Raw genomic sequence first — 15,701 nt, forward strand, 5'->3', positions numbered from 1 at the left:
CGACCAACGGAAATTCTGCAGGCTGAATTGGGCAAACTCATTCCAATGTTAACCCAACGAGAGGCAACACACTAACAAAAATAGCCTGACAGCTCAACAGCTAAATCCACTTAAAAAAAATAAATAAATAAATAATAAAAATTTACTTATAAAGACCATCACCTTACTGGCATGCTGTAACTGTAACCTATAGAAAAATCACAAATTATCCCTACCACCATTACTATTATTTAGACAGCAACACTCTGTCTGGAAGACTGTGACACTTAATTGTTTTTTATAATAATAAATACGCATAAAAAAGAGAAATGTACAATTGAGAAAGTGGATGTCAGCAGGATTATCACAGGCGTACGTTCTGTGATTGACAGGATTATGATAAGTATGCTCCTCCCAAGCTTCATTTAGAATTCTATTTAGCTTGAATCAGTTCCTCTTCCCGTTCCCATCCTCTTTTCTTACTGTCTTTTTTAATGCTTACAAAAGAACCTGTAAATCCCCCTCCTCCCTGCATTTTTAGCATTGCCCTCAGACATGGCAGCATTTCATCAGCAAAGCAGAGGGGAAGAGCTGAAGGGTGTCTCCCTGTCTGAGAATACTGATGTGATCACCGATCATCACCGCGGCAGTCAGACTCAGCCTGAGGTCTGCAATCAGATACCAGACTCTTGAAAGCCCCAGTCAACTCGCTGACCACCTTCTCTATGGCTTCTGAATCCGATTAATGTGACAGTAGATATATTGATTGCATCAAAACTGTAGACAATAAATAGAGTAAGAGGTAAAGACAAGGTAAATGTTTCATTCTGCCATGTTTGATGCATGTTGGACAAAGTAAAAGTATTCACTGAACAAAAGCAGTTCGCTGAAATTAACCGTTCAGAATAAACATTTCACAGTGGCGGAAATGAGTCAGACGAGCAGTGCTGGTCTTTTCAACAAACATATGTGGTCTTGCTTTCTGATGACTTTTGTGGGGGATGGAACATACCTAATCAGGCCTTTTACAGAGTGTTGTCATTCAGCAGTTGACGGAAACTGTCCAGCTGGGGTCAAAAGCACCAAAGACCAAGTTATGTCTGTCAGAGGGTACTTACTGAGAAACTCATTAAGGCCATATGTGACACAGCTTCTTGGACAACAAATAAATCCAACTCAAAGACAGAAATGAATCTGAGAATATGTTGGGGGCTTTAGTGATCACAATGAATATGGCGTAATTGCATTGACCCATATTATAATTATAAATAGGGAAAAGAGAGTTTAAAGGTACACACCAATATGAAAATTCTTATCATTTATGCAAGCCTATGTATGGGGTTTAGTGTTTGTTCACTGACTTTAATTAAATGATCCCAAAAATACACACAAACTATATTCAGTTCAGAACAGTTTCCAGTTGAAATACACTAGCAGCATTTCAACATTTATTTATTTTCTAGTCTACACTACCTGACAAAAGTCTTGTTGCCTATCCAAATTTTAGGAACAACAAATAATAATTTGAATTTAAGTTGATTATTTGGCATCAGAAGTGGCAAATAATGAAAGGCATGAAAAGCAAAGGCCACTAGATTACACTTATTTTATAAAAGTAAAATATGACCATGCCTTAATTTTTAATTATTTAATTAGAACAGTAAGGACTGACTTAGACAAAAGTCTTGTCACTGAACAGAAAAATTGCACAGTGTATATATTGTGTATGACTCATGAGGTTGAACAATTGCATCCATACATCTCTGCAATGACTCACATAACTGATTAATAAAGTCATCTGGAATGGCAAAGAAAGCGCTATTGCAGGACTCCCAGAGTTCATCAAGATTCTTTGGATTCATTTTCAATGCCTTCTCCATCTTACCCCAGACATGCTCAATGAGGTTCATGTCTGGTGACTGGAATGGCCAATCCTGGAGCATCTTGATCTTCTTTGCTTTTAGAAACTTTGATATGGAGGCAGAAGTATAAAAAGGAGTGCTATCCTGCTGAAGAATTTGCCCTCTCCCGTAGTTTGTCATGTAACGGGCAGCACAAATGTCTTAATACTGTTGAAGTTGCAGACTGTTGAAGTTGCCATACACTGCAGATCTCACCCCAACCCCAAACCATGATTTTTCCTTCAACAAACTTGACTGACTTCTGTGAAAATCTTGTATGTCAGAATTGCATTCACTCATGTTTAGTTTTGGAATCTATGACTGGACAAATTCCTTTAAATGTGTCACAAAACGTGCAAGAAACAACATATATTTTGCAGACAGTAATGTTGCCATAAGTATAGTTTTACAAAACATTTTTAAAACACTCTTTTTGAGCCTTCCCCTGGATTTTAAATCACTCCAACCTTTGAAAAATCCATTCTGGAATGTCCCACATTGTGAGAGAATAATCTTGCATCTATGAGTATGTTTACATCATAACAATATACTAAAACAGAAAGGTTTCCGGTATACATGATAATGTTGTCAAAACAGATTTGCAAAAACAACTGAAAACTCCATATTATGCATGCCAGTGTAGTAGTTGACATTGTTTCTGTTGGTTGTCAAGTACTTGATCACGATTACAGACTAAATTCATTCATTCATTTTATTTTCAGCTTTGTCCCTTTTTTAATCTAGGGTTGCCACGCCGGAATAAACTGCCAACTTATTCAGCATATGTTTTACACAGCGGATGCCCTTCCAGCTGCAACCCATCACTGGGAAACATCCATACACACTCATTCACACACATACACTACAGACAATTTAGTTTACCCAATTTACCTGTACCACATGTCTTTGGACTCTGGGGGGAAACCGGAGCACCCGGAGGAAACTCAAGAGATCACAGGAAGAACATGCAAACTCCACACAGAAATACCAACTGACCCTGCCGGGGCTCGAAACGGCTACCTTCTTGCTGCGAGGTGATCGTGCTACCCATTGTGCCACCGTGATGCCCTACAGACTAAATGTAAGTTTATTTATTTATTTATTTTTTTTTTTTTTGTCACAGAGAACACAAAACAAAAATGTTTGATTTGAGACCCCCAAAATGCAGTAAATGAATGTCCAAAATACTTTAAATTGTTTTATTTTTATTATTTGAAATGTTTCCTCTATAGCAGTGCAACATTGGATTCAACAGTTCTATCAGCGTTTCTTGATTCCATTTTGTTTTTACTGAGCCAAAAGAAGGCAGAAAGTTAACTAGCCAGACGTTTTTAAGGTCAGCTCTGAATGATCCACTTGTGGAGGAACCTAATTCCTCCTGCAACAAGTGACCCTATGCCAAGCAGTTAAACAACACTAACAAACCTTCAGACTTATCCAGACTCTAAACTAACAAAATGTTGTACTTTGAGTGTTAAAGTCCGTTTAAATTCCTTAAGGCACAAAATAAAAAAGTTTGAACAAGTCCAGCGTTTGACCTTTCCGTGTCGGATCAACGTCACGACATGTGACCCCAACCCAAAATGCTATGGAAATGGACTGTTTGTCTTTACAGAGAAGTCATGAAGAGGTCTCTAGCAGATTCTCAGCACTTCAGCTCCAGGTCACCCAGAACCAGGAGACCTTTCAAAACACACAAACACACTGGCGCTGCGAGAATGGAATGTTCTTAACGCTGAGTTCAGGAGGGATGAGCTGCTTCAGAGACAGAGATGATATGGATGATGGCAAAACTGAATAAACTGTGGTGGGTGACTTGGTAGTTTCACCCGTACTGACCCGTTTCAATGTTCCAGAAAGTCTCTGTGGATTTCCATCCACATAATGATCTCATGTTACTGCTGCAGTCCCAAAATCCACAGTAGAAGATTTATTTTCTGCAATGTAATGTCGTTTTAATGTGATGCAATTTTAATCAAGCATGTGAGCTTGAGTGTTAATATGAACTAGATGATTTTGTAACTTTGAGTTTTAGATTAACATGATGGAATCATCTGCAAACTTCACAAGTTTTTTTTACATTAATAATGGAAGGAATGGAATGGGTTTAAATGAGATAAAATGCTGTTCTGCACTGGCGTTTTCATATATTTGTTTAAAGAAAATCCAATACTGATCGCAAATTATTGTAATGTAATATGCAATCGATGGCCGTTTTATAAGGTTTAAAACAACTTGTTAAAGCAAGCACCTAATCAGAGGGGCAACAGTGCATTTAAGCATGCAGACTTAACCTAGACGGTCTGCTAAAGCTCAAAACGAGCATCAGAAAGGTGATTTAAGTGACTTTGAAATTGACATTGTTGTTGGAGCCAGGCAGGCTGGTCTGAGTATCTCAGAACCTGCTGATCTAATAGAATTTCCACATCCAACCATCTCTAGGGTTTGCAAAGAATGGCCCGAAAAAAAGAAAATACCCAATGAGTGCAGTTCAATGGGAAAAAAAAAAAACTCTTGTTGATGCAAGAGGTCAGAGGAGAACTCGAATGACAGCTTAATTCAACTAAGGTCAGCAGAAGAGAATCTCTGATCACAGAACATGTCAAATCTTGAAGCAGATGAGCTACAGCAACAGAAGATCAGACCGGTGCCAATCCTGACAGCTGAGAACAGGAAATTAATTTTCCAAAATTGGACAACAGAAGATTGGAAAAAAGTTTGCATGGTCAGTAGAGTCTCAGTTTCTGCAGCAACATTCAGAATGAAAGCATTGATCCTTCCTGCAATGGTCCAGACTGATAGTGATGATGTGATGATATGGTGAAGATTGTCTTGACAAACTTTTTTTAATGCCTACTGAGCATTGCTTAGACTTCACAATCAAATAAATATCATTTCTGACCATGCCTTTCATGCTGTGATAACAATATTATGTCTACATCCAGAAAGATAACACAGTTAGTTTTGGTTTCTAGAACAATCAGTTCACTATACTCAAACACACTCCACAGTCATCCGATTTCAATGGAATTTAGTCAGGATTTAGTCTGTAAATGCTGGTGTTTCATTCAGTACAAACTGGCCTGGCCATTCACAATCACTCTCTGACTTGTCTTATTGATTATTGCAAATGCGTTTCCGATAACACTTTATAATAACCACACACTATGAACCATTTATTAAGCAATTGCATATAGCTTTTTCATTATTTATTAATCATTAACTCTACATTAACAAATGTTAGTAAGCAGTTTATAACTGCTGCTATAAATGCTGTATTCTTGACATTTATAATGTGCTTAATCGTTGTACTTTCATAATTGGTGACTGATTGATTTTTCATGACTAACTAAAGTATTGCATTATTTACTAATCATTTGTATTTAAGAGTAGTTGGTAGTTTAAGATCATTCAGAATTAGTTAGTAAATGTTTATGCATCTCATTGTTCAGGCATATATTAATAGTTAATTTGTATGTTAATAAATGCTTTATTATGCCAACTTTATCTAGTTTTGTGATCTAATCTAAAGTGCAGATTATTTATGCTTTATAAATCTTTTTTTTAATGACAATTACATTATTATCAAATGAACAATAATCTTTGCAATCCTATCAAAAATACAATTTTCGTAAAGAGTAAACATTGTTGAATAACAGGAGTGTAAAATATAACAAAGATGGATAAAAAAACAATATAATAATTTAACAACATTTTATGATACAACATTTCAATGTGATTTAGCAATGTTTAGCCATCATTTAAATAATGTTTAGATGTTTAAAAGTTAAAATTGCAAATAATTATTTAAAATACTATTTTATTTTATTTGATTTGTTTGATTTGATTGGTGTATTTTTAAATGGATAGCAATAAATAAAGTTTTTTTTTCCTGTTTAGAATATAACTGAGCCTTTAATTGTCATTTATTAGGGATTTATAAAGCATAAATAATCTTCACTTTAGATTAGGTCACATAACTGGATGAAGTTGAGTTGATAAAGCATGTATTAACATACAAGTTAACTATTAGTATATTCCTGAATAATAAGAATATTAAATGGTAGTTTTAACAGTTTATTAATCAAATACGCATTCTGAGTGATCTTAAAAAAAAAAAATACAATTATGCGTAAATGCTTGAATGACTGGTTTGTAAATAATGTAAAATGTGCTTTTGAGTCAAGAATACAGCATTTGTAGCTGCAGTTATAAACTGCTTACTAACATCTATTAAAGTAGAGTTGATGCTTAACAGATAATGAATTCACTATTTGCTAATACTTAATAAATGGTTTATAGTTTGTAGTTATAAAGTGTTACCGAGTTTCCTGATTCATTAAGCCATTTTACAGTAATTGACCATTACAGAAAGTACAGATGCTAGCAAAACATGCATGTATTATGCATTTTAGGATGTACAGCGTGGACAGATTGTTTTTCTAAAACACAATAAAAACGCAAGTCTGGATGAGGAGTGTTTTGAACCTAAAACCCAAATTAAAACAAAAGCGCACTAGTTTAAACAACATGTGTAGTCTCAAACTTAGAGATGGTCTTTATAAAAAAAAAAATAAGTTTCATCCACTAAAATGCCTTGTTTAAACTCACCCTACAAATCGTTGGTTGGTGAAAATAACTTTAAAACTCTGCCTAAATGTTTACAAAAAATGGAAGTGTTACCTTAAGGGGTGTAACTTTCCATCACATGTTTGAGGTATTTGATCAATCACAGACCCATTTCACACTTCCCGGTTTCTCAGTAGCAGAAGTCGTCATACAGTAGTTGGGAAAACTTAAAGCGCAGTGAATGGGAGAATACAACAAATAGTTTTTTTACAATCTTATTTGCTCAAATAATTAAAGAGAAACTCCACTATGATGTTATAAAGACTCGGAAAAAGGACAAAAAAAAACTTGTGTAAGACTGATGGCGGCAGCCAGATTGAAAGAGTAACGTCAAACTTGTTGTCCTATCCAATGGACACTGCATTAGAAACCCCTCGCACAAGCAGTAATTAGTTTTTTTTTTTTTTTTTTTTTAATTTGAAGCAAAGATGATATAATACATAGATAAATACATATCAATTTTCATACTTTTTAAAGAAAATAAAAGTATTAAAAACTTTAAAGGATTTAAGATGCTGATGACCATTAAACGCGCCATAAGAGGCTTGTGAAAAGGATTTATGCACTGGATAGCTGGCCAATCAGAGCACATTGTGCTTTTCATGATACTCAGCTTGGAAAAATTGTCTTGTTTCAGAAAAATGGGATAGAGACGAGCACCAATACTGTACAGTATGGGTAAAATAGGGTGAACCTTAAACTGTGCAAAAACAGTTCAATCCACCAAATACACGAATAACAACAAAGTCATATACAACATTTAAGTCACTGTAGAATGAAAAATGTATACCAAATTAAATGCTGAGGGAATGTCCAACATTTCTCAATAAAAACAACAACACCAACAGCAAATGTGAAATATTGAACAAAGATGCATGAATAATCAGGCTTGTGGGGGTTCTTACTCAGACCTCTAAAAAACGAAATGGGTTATGAGTTGAGGATTGATCCAAAAAACAATTCCATTTTTGCAGCCTGACTGAACAAGCCCTAATTGCTGAATGGTTTTAAAATTAGTCAAAATATAAATAAACACAACACATCTGTCTTCTCCTGCTGAATGACTTGTGTGCTGAATTCGTGGAGGTCTGCAAAATGTTCTGTGGATTCCAGATTCCATGCAGGCTTAGTCACAGCCACTGGCCCTGATAGATGGCAAGGCTGGTTGTCTGTGTGTGTGTGTGTACGTCTACAGGCTTTGAATTTAGAAAAAACAAAACACATAATGTGTATTTTTTGTAGTTCCACACCAACAAATTTCAATAGGATTGTGTTGATGATATCAGCTGAAGTCAGACTTAAGTTTGTGTGTCTGTACGTGCATGTCTATGAAGATCACCACCCGGCCTTCACATCATGCTGAAATGACTCCATGACTCTGAAAAATAAACGCAGATGGGGTGGGATGACATGAGCTGTCAGTGCACCTCCAGGCCCGGGTCGTGCAAAAGAGCTTCGTTTTAACACTGGCCCCATTGTCTGAGGTCCCGGAATTCATTCTCTCTCATGTACATTCGAATGTGACCTGCATCTCAGCGCCTCGCCCACTGTCAAAATTCCTTACCTGCTTTTACCGGCATTGGAGAACATCTTGAAAAAATCCACTCCCTTTTTTCCAGATGAATAGAGGAGCAGATCTGTGCAGGAAAGGTCAGGCAGTCGCATCTGTTAGAGCAGAGACAGACCAAATTAAAGGATTAGTTCACCCAAAAATCATTTACTCACCCTCATGTCATTCAATACCTGTATGAGTTTCTTTGTCAGTTGAACATAAAGGGTAAAATTTATGCTTTTAATAATATACCAGTGACTTTTCCCTCTGCAATTAAAGTTATACATTAAGATTAGAGAGTTCAAGCTTTAAAAAAAGAAGAATGAAAAGCATCATAAAACTAACATAAAAGTGCTTCATGAAAGTAATATTCCAGGTCTGCTGAAGCTATATGATCACATTTGTCACTTAATTTAAAGTTTTTATTATATATAAATACACGTTTGAGGAACATTCAGGAGGTACTACAAATTGTATAGACTTTAATCATTATCTTTATATCTGTATCAGTTATAATTTTCCCATTGCCCCTCCCCCCCATACACCCCACACTATCCTCATAACTTATACTCTCAATAAACAATTCACTATGTAATATTTGCACATTTATGTACACAAATTGTACACTACAATTTTGCTGCACTAATTTATCTTGAATTGTACATATCCATTAACATATACATTTGTAATTATTTTCATATCTATCTGCACACTTCTGATTATTAATAGTAACCTGCACATATATTAATCTTAAGAAAATCTCTATTCATAGTTAATACAGCCTGTATATAACGTTCATAGTATATCCACCTGTAAATATTACCCATACTGTAGTTTTTTCTATAACTGCACTTTATATCTTATACCTATATCCTGCACTTGCTGAAACTGCACACCTGGTTTGACCTAAACTGCATTTCGTTGCTTTGACCATGTGTAATGACAATAAAGTTAAATCTTAACTAAAAAAAAATCTAATTTTCTCCAAAAAAAAAAAAAAGTTTTATAAAAAATCATGAAAGAAAAAAATATTGTTTGCTCTATTCTAATGCTGAGTACACAACGAACATGAAATGAACTATTTGTGTAAGTTAAATAGATACAAAATCAATAGAAATACATGAATAAAGGTGAATTGTTACTGCACATTGGGAATGATGTGGAAAGCGTAACGCGTTTGCTGCAAACATGCATTATTTGTCTTAATCACACTTGCAGAGAAAGTTCAAATAACTGAACAAGTGAAAAAAAAAATTGTGTGAGGGGAAAAACATCACTCAAATAAATAAGAGCAAGTGATGCTGTTTTCCGTCATTGGAGTGAAACCAGCATAAGACATAATTTGTGTAAAAAAATGTACATGGGAAAAATCTATTTTCTTTCTCAGCATCTTTTTCCAAGGGTGTTGATAAGACTGTCCTTAAACCTTTGTAATCATAATATAACACGTCATGAATGTGAATGACATTTTAAATGAGCAATATCACACTTGTAGCAGTGCGATATGGCTGTATATTGGCACTGGTGGGAGAAGTGTGTCCCACTAGTGACGATATACAGCCATATCACACTGCTAGTAGTGTGATATTACGTTTATACAACAGTTTGATGACATGATTGCGTATACAAGGAACTACTTTCTTCCATATTCACATCTGCAGCTGACAACAGAAACTGTTGCTACTTTACAGATGTCACTTAAGAGCTAGTATTTGAATGATTCACATAATGTCTAAAGTGATGACAAAACAGGTAATTTTGCACATTTATTTAAAATTATGAGGCTGAGTGGCATGAAATGTCTAGAGACATTTCTCAGTATTTCTCTGCTGCAATCACAATAATTAACCCCGAAAAAGACATCAGCTGTAGTTTGAAATTACGCTCAGTTTTTCTTCTCTTAGCATTTATTATGCGGTCTCTGTCACCATCTTGTGGCAGATTTTCAACTGTCTTTGCTCTGCTCAGTATGACAGGCCGATGAATGCCAATGTGCAATGCGAAGTTATAAATATTTAAATTAGGCACTTTCCTTATAAATGAACTGTATAGTTGCAATCTAAACGACTACATTCTCGACTAAAAACAGCCTCAATAGAACATTATGTTGTCCAACAGCTGCAAAATTTGTCAAACTGTAGTGAATTTATTGATCTGCTGTCACTCTACGTGGGCGGAGTAATACAGAAGGGTGAGGAGGCTGTACAAGTTCTGTTATTGCAAAAAATTGCACAGCTATCAGCCAATCAGATTCGAGAACCAGACAGAACTGATGTTTAAATGGAAACAAGGCATTGTTTGGTATGTTTTTGTCTTTGTCATGACAACTTAATATTGCCAACACAACAAAACGTGTCATAAATCTGTCATAAACATGACTTTCATGAAGCCAATATAAATATGTCATGAATTGTATAACAACAATGTCCTTAATATACATGTCCTTACCTCAACTACAGTGGTGCAAGTTAAAGTTGTCAATTAAAATGTCATGGAATGTTATTTACACTGTTAACAACTATTTAAGTATTGACACTTTTAATAAGAAATTTAATGATAAATAGTTTTTTTCCAGTAAAAATATGATCAGAAAAAATATTTATGGTAACTTTATTGCCTCATGGCAATAATCTTTATGAAAGAAGTTATGTTGTCTTGGTGATGTTATCATGACAAAGATAAAGACTGGTTGTCTGGTTGCAAATGACACTTGATAACAGTTGTCATAAGCATGCATATAAAATCTCATTCACATTCATGATGTGTCATGTCATGATTATAAAGGTTTCATGACAGTCTTATGAACACCCCTTCAAGTAAACTGTCCTTTTAGTTGTTGTTAGCATGATGTATTTACTTAGAAAACTAGTTTGCTTTAGAATTTAGATCCAGCATTTAAATCCATTTATCCAGCAAACAAGTCAGTTAACCACTTTCTCAGCATCAAAGCACAAAACCTCATTCATGTTCATAAAAATGTAACAAAAAGTTTGACTCAGACACTTTTAGATGGGAAGTAATACAGGCTTGGAGCGACATTCTTTCATTTTTTTTTATGTGAACTATTTCCTTAATAAACCATATTTCACCTGACCGTCCAGACTTCTGTCAGTATCGACAAGCCATTTCTCCTGTCACCAGATTCATTTTGTGGCTGCTTGACATCATGAAGTGAGTCAGTGTGTACATCTCTCTTTATGTGTGTGTGTGTGTGTGTGTGTGTGTGTGTGTGTGTGTGTGTGTGTGTGTATGCATGTGTATGTGTGTGTGTGAGTGAGCTTGTGCAGGAGGACAGCATTAGATCAATCACTTCTCAGCAGGCATTAGCTGTTATTGGTGTCAGAGCAGCAAGGTTAATGTCAGTGGCAAAGGCCTCGCTCTCAAAACCAGACTCTCGACAAGCTGATCAATACCATCTCTGTCACCTTGGAGCCTCTCTCTCTCTTTCCTTTTTCATCTTCTCATTTCTATTCCTCTTTAACTCTTTCTTCCTTTTCCATTCAGGCACTTTTCTTACTTAGATGTTTATAGAACAAAATGACCATAAAAGTGTAAAATAATGTTGATTTACTCATCCTTAAACCATTGGAGATCTTGGTAAGGATATTTTTTTTTTCTTCAGTAGAACATTAAAAATGCTTTTAGCTGAAACTGTGGTTGATGATAATTCATAGAATGCATGTCAACAGGTACCTGAACTATTAGAGTACAAAACAAAAAAATATTCAGGCAAAAACCAAATTGGTCAATTCCACTAATCTTTTAACTTATCCACATACTTCTCCTCTCTGCAGATTTAAATCCCACAAGAAGAAAAATGACAAATGAGATCTCATTAATATATATTTTTTTCATAGCAATGCAATTAAAAGAAGTGCAAATTGAGGCATCTGTTGAGTCTTTAGATCTGTCTTGAGCAAGAGTTTTAAAAGTGAGCTCAGAAGAGTTTCAGGGACAAAAATAAGACATTTTAGCATGATCTCTTGCTGCAAAAACAAAGTATATGGACTAAGACAAGCATTAATTTAGCTCTACTAACTTTATGAGGCAAAGCTGAAACTTCATTTTCCATTGTGTTTTTTCAAACTCTCTTTTTTATTTTTTTTTTGCCTTTAAAAAAATCTTGTTTTAGTTTCTGTTAGTATTGTGGAACAGATTGTCTGTGTTGTCTTTGACTAACCTTCATTTTCACTACACGCTTGATTAAAACATAGTTGTAAAGTTATTAGCTATGTTCAATTCATCTTTGACATGTTCTGTCAAAGACACACACACACACACACACACACACACACACACACACACACACACACACACACACACGAAGAGGGGACTGTCACTCTATACTGGACAAGAGAGACCAGAGTTTCTGCTGATTTTAATAAAACAAAATTTACATCCAAAAATGTTCTCTTAAGGTCTTTTTTCATAATATAATTGAAAATAAGTCTTTTTATTTTTTTTTTCTCTGAAGCTCAGAGTGACATCAATCTATCCAACAGACACTGATGGTGAAAAACACTTTTCACTTATAATCTGACTTTATTTACATGCTAAACTCTAAAGTTTTACACATTTATATATTCTGACAGTGACATTAAATGCTAAATAATTAGGTTTTACGAGCAAAAATTTTTGAATCGAAATTGAAACTAATATATGAATATATATACTGCTCAACTTAAACGAGTACACACATTTAATCAACATCTCAGTGAATATTGACAATATGCACTGCTGCATTTTTAAAAACACACACGTTAAATTGGGACCTAGGACGTCTACCTATCCAGGGGACCTACATAGACGGCTGGAACACGGATCTTTTGTTCACAATCTAACATTATTTAATGGTACATTATTTAACACATATGCGCACACACACACATACACTACCTGACAAAAGTCTTCGATTCCAGTTGTAAGAGCAACAAATACTAACTTGACTTCTAGCTGATCATTTTGTAAAGTGGCAGATATTAGATTTTTTCTGATCATCATCTGTTGAACTGCATCCCAATCATCACAAATACTGAAGACCTATTGGAACTCACATGGGCCCAAGATTCTCACAGAAATCTGTCAAGTTTGGTCAAGGAAAAATCAAGGTTTGGGGTTACATTCAGTATGGGCCGGCGAGAGATCTGCAGGGTGAATGACAACATCAACAGCCTGAAGTATCAAGACATCTGTGCTGCCCATTACATTATAAACCACAGCAGAGGGAAAATTCTTCAGCAGGATAGAATTCCTTCTTATACTTCAGCCTTAACATCAAAGTTCCTGAAACGAAAGAAGGTGCTCCAGGATTAGCCAGCCCAATACCCAGTCATGAACTTTATTGAGCATGTCTGTTGTAAGACGAAAGAGGCATCGAAGATGAATCCAAAGAATCTTGGTGAATTCTGGGAGTCCTGTAAGAACACTTTCTTTGCTATTCCAAATGACTTTACACATAAGCTATTTGAGTTATGGAAGAGATGTATGAATGCAGTCATCCAAGCTCATAGGAGTCAAACACAATGTTAATTCTTTTTTCACTACACCATGACTTTATTTAATATACTGTACATTACTTATGTTAAGTGAAAAGACTTTAGTCTAAGCAAAGTCAAACCTTTTCCTAATTAAATAATAAAAAATTAAGGCATGGTCATATTTGATAAAATCAGCGTAATCTAGAGGCCTTTGCCTTTCATATAAGCCACTTCTAATTGTAAATGATCAACTAAAAGTCAAGTTATTATTAGTTTTTCCTCTTGGATAGGTGACAAGACTTTTGTCAGGTAGTAGTGGACATTTAATACTCATCTCTGTGTAATTTATTTATCTGTTTGTCTGATTAAAATGTTATATTTCACCCTTATTTCCTCTCATAAATCAATTTATGCAAGGTAGAAAAATGTAAACTTGATCCTTGACCATCAGGACCAAAATGTGCCCTATTTTTATTTTCTCAATGGCATTTAAGCAAATCCTTTTTTTCCCATGTTTTCTGTCTTTCTCTGTTTTCTCATTTCAAATAAATATGAATTATGCAATTACAATTATGTGGGTGTATTGGTATGAAAATCAGCTTGCTTTGGTATCACTTTGTCTACAGTAGTCAACATTTGAAAATAATCAAAAGTGTTTTTCAATATTGTCCCAGGATAAGAATGGGTGTTATTCAAAAGTTTTAGGACAACTTTGTTGAAAGGTGATGATCCACTTCAAATGGTAACTACTGTATGTGTAACTTATATTCAATTGATGCTGAAGGGTTGACATATATACATGTTATAGCACAAAGGTATGTACATCTTGAAATGATATCAATCTGTTCCTTAACAAAATATGCTTGGAAATCAGCATGTGCAATCTGACAGTGATTTATCACATACAGTAACTGCTTTCTCATTCAGGCGCAGCTAAACCGAATAAGTAACAAATTGCATACAGTAAAACAATAATGTGATATGACTGAAGAATATTTCCAGCCGTCTTCAGAGATGACCTAAAAATATCTCATTAGCATGAGCGCGCAGTGTGTTAACATGTTCTCTGGATAATTCGGTGATTCCTTGCAAACTGAAATTGCTGAAGACAAAATGGTTCAGAGCTTCAGAAACAAGGCTTACGGGATGCTTTTCCAGCTTGTAAGAACATCTGTTCCAGTTACAGCAGGCAGGAGAATCCGAGTGCACTCGGCTCACCATCATAGATAAGTTATGTAAGAAAACGAAGCAAAAAAAAAGAAAGAGACAGAAAGCGCTGAAACCCCTCAGCAACAACAGACTCCTGATTACTCTACACTTCCACATCAAAGTGCGGCAGATGGAGAAAGTGAGGGAGAGAAAGAGATAAAGAAGAGCAGAAGGAAGTGATTACTGGCCTTCTTTAACACCTGCTATCAACATCTGTCCTGAGGTGATCCCATCACGGTGGTCAAGTGGACATTCGAGACCAAGGAGGTCTGTATTATCTATAAAGCTAATGATAGCACACTCATTTGTCTTGCTGACTGCTCCAAGATCCCTGCTCACGGGCACAAGGAAAATTAATGTATTAAATGCTTTATTTCTCTATAAAAAGAAATGATTGCTTAATATACTGGTACGGATGGACGGACGGAGGAATGGATGGCCGGATAGATGGATACAGAAATAGATGAATGGATACAGAGAAGGATGAACAGATGGATGGATGGGTGGATGGATGCAGGGATGGATGTGTGGATGGATGGATACAGGAGTATATGGATGGATGAAGGGATGGATGGATGGATGGATGGATGGATGGATGCAGGGATAAATGAATGGATGCATGGATGGATGAACAGATGGGTGGGCGGAGGGATGCATGGATGGATGCAAGGATGGATGGACGGATGAATGAACGGATGGATGGATGGATGGATGGATGGATGGATGGATGGATGGACGAACGGACACATGGATGAATAGATGGATGAATGGATTTATACAGGAACATATGTATGGATACAGAGATGGAAGGATGGAGGGATGGATGGATGGATGGATGCAGGGATGGATGGACAGATGGATGGAAAGATGGATGGATGGATGGATGGATGAATGGATGGAGAGATGGATGCAGGGGTGGATGGATGGATGCAGGGATGGGTGGATGGATGGATG

At 35.7% G+C, this 15,701-nt stretch overlaps 1 long non-coding RNA gene across 1 annotated transcript in view; it reads right to left on the reverse strand.

The window, feature by feature from the left end:
* Window positions 1-4,712: 4,712 nt before the first annotated feature.
* The window catches only part of LOC141378650 (uncharacterized), a 98,603-nt gene continuing 87,614 nt past the window's right edge, over window positions 4,713-15,701 (reverse strand). The window contains exons 4-5 of the long non-coding RNA XR_012393546.1: window positions 8,074-8,174; window positions 4,713-7,887 (exon numbers count right to left, since the gene is read on the reverse strand). This is a non-coding gene — a long non-coding RNA (uncharacterized lncRNA). The remainder of the gene's footprint in view (window positions 7,888-8,073; window positions 8,175-15,701) is intronic.

This window comes from Danio rerio, chromosome 2 (genome assembly GCF_049306965.1).
Source record: "Danio rerio strain Tuebingen ecotype United States chromosome 2, GRCz12tu, whole genome shotgun sequence".
Classification (NCBI taxonomy): Eukaryota; Metazoa; Chordata; class Actinopteri; order Cypriniformes; family Danionidae; genus Danio; species Danio rerio.